This window comes from Lithobates pipiens, unplaced genomic scaffold, assembly GCF_037356315.1.
Source record: "Lithobates pipiens isolate NorthernLeopardFrog02 unplaced genomic scaffold, aLitPip1_a1.2 Scaffold_16, whole genome shotgun sequence".
Taxonomy (NCBI): Eukaryota; Metazoa; Chordata; class Amphibia; order Anura; family Ranidae; genus Lithobates; species Lithobates pipiens.
In genome coordinates this window covers 131,630,065-131,641,509 of record NW_027507748.1, presented here as the reverse complement: position 1 = coordinate 131,641,509, position 11,445 = coordinate 131,630,065, and the positions used below count along the sequence as shown (strand labels likewise).

The 11,445-nt window shown below is 41.7% G+C and overlaps 1 protein-coding gene across 1 annotated transcript in view; it reads left to right on the top strand.

Moving 5' to 3' along the window:
* The first annotated feature begins 1,787 nt into the window (after positions 1-1,787).
* Positions 1,788-11,445, top strand: part of WSCD1 (WSC domain containing 1) — a 314,800-nt gene continuing 305,142 nt past the window's right edge. The window contains exon 1 of the mRNA XM_077480469.1: positions 1,788-2,030. The gene's annotated coding sequence lies outside the window, so the exon portion shown is untranslated. The remainder of the gene's footprint in view (positions 2,031-11,445) is intronic.

Sequence of the window (11,445 nt, the reverse complement as noted above, 5' to 3'; positions counted from 1 at the left end):
CCACTATAACACACTATAAGACCCCTTTCACACCAGGGCGTTTTGCAGGCGCTATAGCGTTAGAAATAGCGCCTGCAATCCGCCCTAAAGAAGCTGCACCATTGAGCCTGAGGGCTTTCACACTACAGCGGTGCGCTGGCAGGACATCAGAAAAAAGTCCTGCCAGCAGCTTCTTTGGAGCGGTGAAGGAGCGGTGTGTTTACCGCTCCTCCATCGCTGCTCCCCATTGAAATCAATGGGGCAGCGCTGTAATACCGTGGGCAAAACGCCGCTATTGCGACGTATTGCCGGCGGTCTTAACCCTTTCGTGGCCGCTAGCGGGGGGTAAAAGTGCCCCGCTAGTGGCCGAAATGCACCGCAAATACGGTGGTAAAACGCCGCTAAAAATAGCGCCATTTTACACGCTATCGGCGGTGTGGTGTGAAAGGGGTCTAAGGGCACTGTATAAGCAGCCTTATAAAGTGTGGGATGTGCACTTAGTCCCCCTGAGGCCAATGATGGCTCTCGCTGAGGAGCGTGCTGTGATTGGCAAAAGCATGCAGGTCAGGTGTATTCTTTGGCCAAACATCATACAGCAATGCACTGAGATCTTGCAGTGTATTATGGGGCGCTCGAATTTGCTGTGAACGCCCTATAAAATTTGCTGTTTGGCGAACTTACGTTCGACTCGAACTTGAAGCTCATCCCTAGCACTGATAAGTGGCACTGACGGGCACTGATAGGCGGCACTGATAGATGGCACTGGATAGGCAGTGGATAGGCAGCACAGATAAGGAGCTACTGACAGGCATTACTGAGTGGCACTGATTGGCAATTTGCTGGGGGACTAACACATTTTACTGATGGGGCACTGATTGGCCCTTTTTTTGGGGACTGATTGGCACTATTGTGGGCACTAATCGACACTGTTGTAGCCGCTGACAGACATTTATAGAGAGGGATAGGCTGGCAAGTGATGGGTACTGATTGGCAGCTTATGGGCACCTATTTATGGGGGCTGTGCTGATAATCAATGTGCTGATTATTAGCACAGACCCCCCTCTGGTCATGCCGCCGATCAGCTCTCCCTGTCAACCGAGGAAAGCCGTTTACCAGCATTTATTTAGTTATGTATTTATGTATTTGTATTTTTATTTATTTGTATACATTTTATACAATGTATTATATATATATATATATATATATAATTTACATAAACACACACATCATATATATATAAATAACTAAATATTTGCCTTTGGGTTTAATATGGCTTTCATTTCTGAGCTTTCAATGTACAGATGATTTTGGTTACTGTAGCTCATGCAAATTATTTATTTTTTTCCTTTAAGACATATATACTTGATTCATTTGATCGTCTTCCCTGCAATTTTAAGGAAGCAGAGTTGTTGATTACAGGGTAATTATAATTATGAAGATAATGAATAGAAAAATAATTAGCAGCTAATTATAGCTAATGACACTCCTAGGGACTTGACTGCATTACCACTGCCATAACCCCCTGCTCTCTATCTGATATAGTGAAGGAAGCTCTTAATTACATTGCTCAGTTCCCTATACAAGGAGGAAGAAGAGGAAATTTGGCACATCCTCCCTCCAGAAGTAGATAATGTGTAGAGGAAGGGGTGAGGGATGCTGAGCCAGGGCACAGGTGCAGCTGGGGAGGGGCACAGCTGGGGCACAGCTGGCCTGGAGCTTGTGCCATCCTCCCTGAGCACCTTCTTGCTGTGGTCAGCAGTAGTCGCTAGGACCCCGCAGTTGTGTATGACAGCAGTGAAGGGCAGCACTGAGCATGTGCGGACTTAGGCTTCTAGCTTGCTGCTCGGTTAGTTACTGATATAAACAGCTGGAGGTAGTGAGACACACAGAATGCATGCAGGCAGGGAGCTGTGCGCTTCCATCGGAGCTCTGCAAAGCTGGACATCGCCGGCTCCCATCACATCCCCCCGACTATTGGATCTATGCTCTCATTCCTACTAACCTATGGCAATGCTCAGCTCTGACTTTTCTCCCCCTCCTGTTGATGACAGGTAAGTTGCTCCCAGCTCTGTGTTGGTACAGATGGCTCCATGTCATCTTCTCGGGGAACTTACAGGCGATGCATCAGGCTGTTGCTGCTGCGAGTCGGGGGATGATGGAGCTGATAGGGATGGGGGTCCAGCATGGCTCCTTGGACACTTTGGAATCTTGTTGCTTCGTGCTTAGTTTTATTATGGACCTGGAGGGGGTTAGGACATTCGTATGTGTTTTATTCTGCACTTGTCATAGTTGTATGCTGGACTGAAAGGTGCCAGGAGCTGCCCATTTAACACCCTGTCCATCATCTGTGCTGATGGCAGCAGATCATTAGATGAGTCGTCTGGTCCTGAGGACAACAAGGAGGAAAGTTCCTGGATCACAATGTGCAACTTGGAACCTTTGTATCATCTCCTGCATGGCATATTGGAATCATAGTTGGTGGGGCTTCCATTCCAATGTGTTTTTTTTTTTTGGGGGGGGGGGGGGGGGGGGGGCGCTGTGAACAATAGCAAAATGACACTAATCAGTCCTATACTGGATGTATAAAAAAGCAGACAGACACATAGAACACAGGGAACTGCAAAGAGTGGGCACCCTTCTTAACCAGTCACTTATCAGTTAGATGATTTCAGCTTGGGGGCCATGAGATGGAGCATGCTTGTCTGATTATATATGTATGGAGTATGAAGGCATATGTACATATGTTAGTATTTTCTTAGGTGATTCTGTTTCTCACCCCCTCTCTCCTTCCTATTTCCCTTTATGATTAATGGAGCATTCTAAATCTTTTCTTCTCTCTCTCTCTTCTCTCTCTTCTCAATTCTCATTCTCATTCTCATTCTTCTCTCTCTCTTTCTCCTTCTCTTCTCTCTCTCTATTTCTCATTCTCTCTCTTCTCCTCTATTTCTCATTCTCTCTCTCTCTCTCTATTTCTCATCTCTCTCTCTCTCTCTATTTCTCATTCTCTCTCTCTCTCTCCTCTATTTCTCATTCTCTCTCTCTCTCTCTCTATTTCTCATTCTCTCTCTCTCTCTATTTCTCATTCTCTCTCTCTCTCTATTTCTCATTCTCTCTCTCTCTTCTCTCTCTCTTCTCTCTCCTCTCTCTTTTCTCATTCTCTCTCTCTCTCTCTCTTTCTCATTCTCTCTCTCTCTCTCTCTCTCTTCTCTTCTCTCTCTCTCTCTCTATTTCTCATTCTCTCTCGCTCTTTCTCTCCCTCCACTCTTTCTTGCTTTCTTTCTCCTTCTCCTCTCTTTTTCGCACCCCTTCTCTTTGTTTTCTCCCCCCTCTCTCTTCTCTTCTCTCTCTCTCTTCTCTTCTCTCTCTTCTCTTCTCTCTCTTCATCTTCTCTCTCTCTATTTCTCATTCTCTCTCTCTCTATTTTCTTATTCTCTCTCTCTCTCTATTTCTCATTCTCTCTCTCTCTCTATTTCTCATTCTCTCTCTCTCTCTCTTTCTCATTCTCTCTCTCTTATTTCTATTCTCTCTCTCTCTTCTATTTCTCTTTCTCTCTCTCGCTCTCTATTTCTCATTCTCTCTCTCTCTCTCTATTTCTCATTCTCTCTCGCTCTTTCTCTCCCTCCACTCTTTCTTAGCTTTCTTTCTCCCTTCTCCTCTCTTTTTTCGCACCCTTCTCTTTGTTTTCCCCCCTCTCTCTCCCCTGTATATATTTTTGTAAATGGGAAAACAAATGTATACATAGCTCTGTTCTGTAAACACAAATGTCTATTGGGTAGCATTTATATTTATAATGACCTGTGAATGTGAATTAAAGGAGTCTCCAAAAGTTCAGTGTATACTGTCACTGGGGGGGTAATCCTGTACACTGTTTCCCTGTTGAATCAGCTAATGCACATTGTAATTGTATTCAGACTCAAAAACATCACTGTCATTAGGAGTATGCCAGTTCTGCCCACTCACTGGCAGGCACAGTCAGCTTCCTTTTATTTACTATTCCCATCCAGTGCACGCAATACCTTGAAGTATTCCCAGGTTTCGAATGTGTGGCTGTTTTATTATAGATATATGCGGTGCATATGTTATGCCACTGACACTATACAAAAAGAATGCAAATTGTTATAGCAGATCATGAACACACTGTGAAAATAAAATTGACTTGGGGGGGGGGGGGGGGAAGAGAGAAAATTGGTTAAAAGCGTCTCTTTTATGTTCCACTGGGAATAAATGTTGCTCGTTTGCTATCACTTGTTCTGTGAAAAGCTCTCTGTGTCTTTAAGGAGCCCAGGGGGCGGGAAGAGCTTTACAATAACATTGAATGGATTATAGCATTCAATGGTTTTAACTCTTTAAATGCTGCCTAATGGCTTTTAACTCTTTAAAGCTGCCTAATGGCTTTTAAACTCTTTAAATGCTCCCAACAATGCCAACAGATTCAGAACATCATGTGTCAACCAGGCCTTTCCAGTGTCAAGCATTTTAACTTCATTTGTATTCTGGTTGTTCTCTTTTGTGAGTTTTTACATTATTTCTAGCTTTGAGATTTAACAAAATAAATTGTTTTTAGATCACTTTTAATTCAGGGATGATTGTATTATTTCTCCATTTATTTGTATCAGCAAAAAACATAAAAGAAGAAAAAAAGAGTATTGGCTAAAATAATTGGAGGTGTTGCCTCTAGTAGCCAGTCAGGTGCTTACTTTTATATGGAGCCCTGCCTTAGGAAATCTTACTGTTGCAATCTGTTAAGGGCAACAGCTCTATTCTTTCCCTCCAGACATACCTTCTTAGTATATTTGGAAGACTTAATCACTGTTCTTGCTAAAAGACAGGGCAAAAATCTATAACTTGGAAAAACATTGACTAACAAAAAAGGGCATCCATTAAAGTGTTCTTCTAAATCATGTTTAATCCCTCTATTACGTGCATATTTTGATTTATTGGTTCTGGGCAAGACTGTAAATTAACCTTCTTATACTGTATATATAAAAAATGATTTGGCAAAAATGAATTATAGCAGAAGAAATATGTTACCAATATATAATGAGCTCAATGTGCCAGTTTTGAAATTGCCTTACGGAAAGTTCCAGAATGGGAAATGATAATGATATGCATTAATTTGCTTTTCGCCCTGAGAAAAAGAAACAGTGGCTCATGATGTTGCAGTGACTAAAAAACTGAACAGGGATTCTGGGAAGAGATTTTCCTGCCTTGTATTGTATTTTTCTCTTGATTTACGTTTAATAATGCGGAATACCAGGCAGTCATCTATCGCTCTATCTATCTATCTATCTATTCACTATCTCTAAGTTCTTAATGTACACTTCAGCTCCCGTTTGCAATTATTATACACATATTCAGATGGAAGTGCTGATTGGCGTTTTTTAAGTAAGCTGCTAACAGGCTTTTAATAAGCTTCAAGTAGTACTGAAGCCTGCTAGCAGCTTGTCTAAAGTGGCAATCATCACTCCCATTAGGATCTGTGTTCAGCATTTAAAAACTGGAGCTGAAGGCAGCTTTAAAAGCTTCAACAAATCTTGCTAAATTCTCTACAGATGCTTTGTAAAAGCTTGTCATTCACACTACTCTTATATAAGCCAAAGCCCATGTGAAACCAGCCGTAGTGCACTTCACTGACCCTGCCTGGCATTGCACACTGACAACATGCCTATAAGTTCCTCTTCTAAGGGCCGGTTCACACTAGGAAGACTTGTCAGACGACTTAGCCACCTGACAAGTCGCATCCCGTTCTGTACTATGGAACCGCTCTAATCTGTTGCTCCGACTTAGAAAAAGGTTCCTATACTACTTTGGGGGTGACTTGCATTGACTTCTATAGAGAAGTCGTTTTACAAGTCGCCGCAGCGGTCGTGTCCTGGTCGCCTGAGGCTGTCGCGCTGCAAGCACACACTTTCTTCATTCCTATAGGTACTCCACATGATGGCTAGAATATGGCTCACCAATATCAGTTAATGGAGCTGCAGCACTCATGAGCACTAAGAAGAAGAATTGGTAAGAGCATACAGTGAACTTCACTGGTAAGAAGGTAAATACTTACCATGGCAGGTTGCCCTTTAAATACATCCCACCCTAGCCCCTATTGCCAGACATATGACAATATGCCAGCCCTATGCAATGTCAGAGGGGTTTGCTTAAACTGAACCTTTGCAAATGAAAGAAACAGCATCACTTTAATGTAACTCACCCCAGGAACACATACCTTAGCATTGCTCCCCTACTGCTATGTTTAGCTACCAAGTGTAAAGGGAAATCCTTTGGAAGTTACGGGTTGCCAGGGTTGTAGTTTATGCAAGGCTATGGACCCCTCATGTGATATCACTAATTGGCCCAGCACTGTCACATGGAGTGAATCACATGTTCCTCCATACCCAGAAGTATCAGGTATTTCCTTCAGTTCCAAATGCTGAACAGAGTGAAGGAAAGATAAGTAAGGTCCTAAAGTGCTTCAGTGCTTAGATACCCATAGTATTTTATGGTGCCTGTTCACATCTGAGCACTGTGCCGCCTGAAGCTTGCCACTCAAAGCCCAAATAAGTACATGAGCTTCCTTAGCACAGAGTCATGCATTTTTGAAAAAGCACCTATTGAATATTTTTGCATGTGTTTTGTGCCTCTCCTGCTCCTAACATCTAGATTTCCATTGGCTAAAAAAAAACGCTGAAGCCTGAAAAGCACCAAAAATGTGTGTACAAATGCTCAAAAATCTGCAAAAAAACCTCACACAAAAGTGTAATTTGGCCTGTATGCTGGTATGGATGTGAGGGAAAAACAAACTCATCACATTATTCCCCCTCCCCCCCCCTTTTTTTTTGTCTTCTTTTCTCCTTCCTTATTCCTTTCACTTCTTCCTTTTATTTTTGCCCTTGTTGTTTTGATAAAAATAAAAAAATGCTCTATAAGCAGAGATATTAATATTTAAATAACATATTTGTTGTTTGCTCTTTTTTTCTTTCTTTAAGAGCTAAACTTCCTGACTATATCTTTCTGTTCTTTTTGGATTTGTGTTTTGAAATGGCAATAAAAAGTAATTAAATAAAAAAAAGAAATCAAACCTGTTACTTTGCGCTGAATAGAGAAACCATGGGATTTCCGTGAAGTGCTACTGGTACTCTCAGACTCAGCCTGCTCTTTATTGTAACGGGGATTATGGAAAGTTCTTATAAAAATAGATTTTAAATAAAATTACCTGTATTAAAATACAGTTATTTACATGGTAAATAAATACACAACTGAATAGTAAGTTTATTTAGTTTCCTGACATTCACTTTTAATTTGATATCCTTTAATTACCAAAGTTTTAAGCTTTACAGATTGCCTGCATGAGAATCTTCAGTTGGAAGTTAGAGTTTTCAAACTCCTGAGCTACCCATTAGCTCGGTGGCGGTGATTTTCAGCGACTTTGAATAGATTTAGTTACATTCCTTCCTGTCAATTTGGATGTTGTTGATATAGTGCAGTGAAATAGTCAGTATTGTAAATAGTATTTATTATTTTCTTTTGTTCTATAGTGCCTGAAGAAATGTATGTAATATTTATTATTCTCAATGAGCGATATCAAGATTTCACTTGTTGCAAAGAGGCAATCCTAGACTCAATTGTCTATAACTATAGTTGTACTGAATGGTTTAATGGGCACAGCGTGTAATTTGTTTCCAGCTCCATGCAGCAACAAGCAACATTTGAACATTTTCCACTGGGCATAATGCATATTTCAAGAACCTATAAAAGCATAAATTAGCAAGTCGAATTACAATCCTGCATTGAAAATCCTTTTTTTTATTATTTTTTTGGGGGACCATCAAAATGAACTTTCATTTTTGGAAACTGCATTGCAGGAAAATGGTGCTCAAAGAGAAATGGCTTTGTTTTTAACTGAAAACCTTTTTTCGTGTAGCATACAGAGTGTTTAGAAATTTTAAGCCCTGTGGAGACCAGGGATAGATTTACAATTTGGAGCAGTAGAACTATAGGGAGCAGACACAAGGTAGCCTTTCTATCTACAGTCAGCAACAACACAATTTTTTAACATCATCATTAGACATATTGTCATCATAGATATGCTTATTTGCACAGTGCCACAATATACTGAATCAGTTTGGGATCAAACAAAAAATGTACTTTGTAAAATATACTGAATCCATTTGGGATCAAACAAAAAATGTACTTTGTAAAAGCAGTGGTTTAAGCAGAGGGTATTGGTATTGTAAGTTTGCAGGCTATGTGACTACAGGCCTCAGTGATATAAATCCAGCCCTATTCATGACCATTCACTCCCAGATAGTTGTTAGATGGTCAAGTATTGGCTGCCAAAAACAGTGTAAGTCAGAGTTTCATTTTCACAGCACAGTTTCACTTTCCCATTAACATAATGCCCAATTCAGTCTTATTTTTCCGCTTGAAGATTTTGCCTCTTCCCGGTTCTTCCCTGGTGATAGCACATCTCCAGCGCACAAACACGTCTTTTCTCAGTGAGATCCCACCTCCGGTGAACAGATTGGTCTTTTTCCATTGAGAACCCACCTTCAGCACACAGTATTGGTCTATCCCCATTGAGATCCCACCTCCAGCACACAGATTAGTCTTTCCCCATTGAGATCCCACCTCCAGCACACAGTATTGGTCTTTCCCCATTGAGATCCCACCTCCAGCACACAGTATTGGTCTTTCCCCATTGAGATCCCACCTTCAGCACACAGTATTGGTCTTTCCCCATTGAGATCCCACCTCCAGCACACAGTATTGGTCTTTCCCCATTGAGATCCCACCTCCAGCACACAGGTTGGTCTTTCCAAAGTGAGACCCCCAACTCCAGCACACAGACTGCTCTTTCCTCGGTGAGATTCTACCTCAGGCACACAGATTGACTTGTCCCCCAGTGAGATCTCACCATCAGTCTTTCCTCTGTATTCCTTCTCTAGTACACACACAGATTGGAAAGATCCCACCTCCAGCACACACACATTGGTCTTCCCCCTGTATTCATATATACAGGTATCACTTCTTGGCATCTATACCAGCAGTGAGATGCCCCTCCAAAAACAGATCCAGTTTTACAATAGCAGATTATGTGCATTAACCCATTGGTGAACGTTTTGCAATGTATAAGCATTGACCAATTGTTGACCAGTCTGCAGTGTGTGCATTAACTCATCAGTTACTAAATTAGGATAAGGCTTTTTTTTTATATTTGTTACATGTGCTCATTCCCTTACAAAATTGCAGATTACCAGTTTGACATGCCTTTTTCTTGAACTTCTAGCACTGTACAATTCTACTAGTTCTCTTTGTTTATGAGGGGGCTGGGCAACTGTGTTTTTCATAATTAACCCTGTCTTTATTGTGCAGGCAGATCTTTATTATCAATGAAAACTAGATTTAAACTGCACTCTCCCCCAAATACAGCACTAGATGTCAGTACAGATATAAAAAAGAAAATCTAAGCAATGTTGCTACATTCCCAACTAAAAAATAAACAATGTGCTACAGCTAATCAATATTTAAAACATATGAACTTGTATTAACCGCTTACCGACCAGTGCACGATGATGCATGTCGGCACAATGGCACGGCTACGCAAATGGGTGTACCTGTTTATCCCCTTTAAGACGCGGCATTGTGGGCACGCCCGCCGTGTACTCCGTGACTGTGCCTGCAGGTCCCGAGGACTCGATATCTGCTGGGGGCTCGCGATCGTGTCACGGAGCGGAAGAACGGGGAGATGCCTTTGTAAACAAGGCATTTCCCTGTTCTCCCTAGTGACATGACAGAGATTACTACTTCCTGTCATCGGGAGCAGTGATCGCTGTCATGTTAATAGAAGACCATCCCCCCCCACAGTTAGAATCACTCCCTAGAACACACTTAACCCCTTGTTCACCCCCCAGTGTTTAACCCCTTCCCTGCCAGTGTCATTTATATAACATTTTTATAGCACTGATCGCTGTATAAATGGCAATGGTCCCAAAATAGTGTCAAAAGTGTCCGATGTGTAACCCCTTGTTCACCCCCCAGTGTTTAACCCCTTCCCTGCCAGTGTCATTTATATAACATTTTTATAGCACTGATCGCTGTATAAATGGCAATGGTCCCAAAATAGTGTCAAAAGTGTCCGATGTGTCTGCCATAATGTCACAGCCGCCATTACTAATAAAAAAAAATTAATAATAAAAATGCCATAAATCTATCCCCTATTTTGTAGACACTATAAATTTTGCGCAAACCAATCAATATACGCTTATGGTGATATATATATATATATATATATATTTTTAACAAAAATATGTAGAAGAATACATATCGGCCTAAACTGAGAAAGAAATTTTTATTTTTATTTTTGGGGATATTTATTATAGCAAAAAGTAAAAAATATTGATTTATTTTTCAAAATTGTCGCTCTTTTTTTGTTTATAGCGCAGAAGCAAAATTACCGCCTTATCTCTTGATTTGACCCCAAAGACACCCCGTGACATAAAGCCAGCAATAGACAGGAACAAGCATATACCACCAGCCGCTCTGCTCCTCCCCGCTCCCACTGTTTACATACTGAATTCATTCCAGGTTGGCTAGAAAGGTGTAGGCTCTGCCCCTATGTGGTTCAACCTCTATGGACTTTGTCAATGAGTGTTTTCACTATCTTTATAGATTTACACATTGTGTGGGGTTATTGCATTACAGCTACTGAAGAGTTGATTTGCACTTCCAGGTCTGATATAGGGCCCTAATAAAGGGCTATAGGTTTAGGGGCTGGGCATTGTATTATATTGAGAGAAAACTCTGTCCCAGTGTTGCCAACCTTCAGTATTTTTGCTGGCAGCCAGTAAAAAATAAGGCACTTTTCTCCTGCCAGTAAATGGCAGTAAAAAATATGTCAGTTCCGAATCCGAAGTCGGCCAAGACCATCCGAGTGCCTGCTACAGTGTGTAGCAGCTGCGTTGGCAGGGGCAGTGCCTCAGTCACCAAAACCCAGCTTAAATGCATAAGGCTCACAGTGACCTGTCTGCAGTGTATGGGATGTGCTGTGCATCAACCCCTCAGTGACCAATATTACGTTTGTGTACATTAACCCCTTAATAAACTGTCCCCGGCATATACGTATTAACCCCTTAAAGTGGTTGTATACCACGCTTGGTCATTTTTACCTACAGGTAAGCCTATAATAAGTCGTATCTGTAGGTGAAATGAATATCTTCTAAACCTGTACAGTTTAGGAGATATATTCACCCTGGTTGCAGCCACTGACGTCAGCGGTGCTTGCGCTCTGAAGGTCCAGCGGATCGTGCTGGAACTTGCTGCAATGAAGGAATTTCCGAGCGCATGCGCGGTAGTGATGTCATCACGGCTCTGTTCACTCACAGCGCCGGAGCCTGCGAAGCAGAAGAAAAGCTGAAGGAACATGTCAGCCCCCTCAGCGATGACTGGGTGGGCTGCCATGGCTTCGTTCTAAGGTAA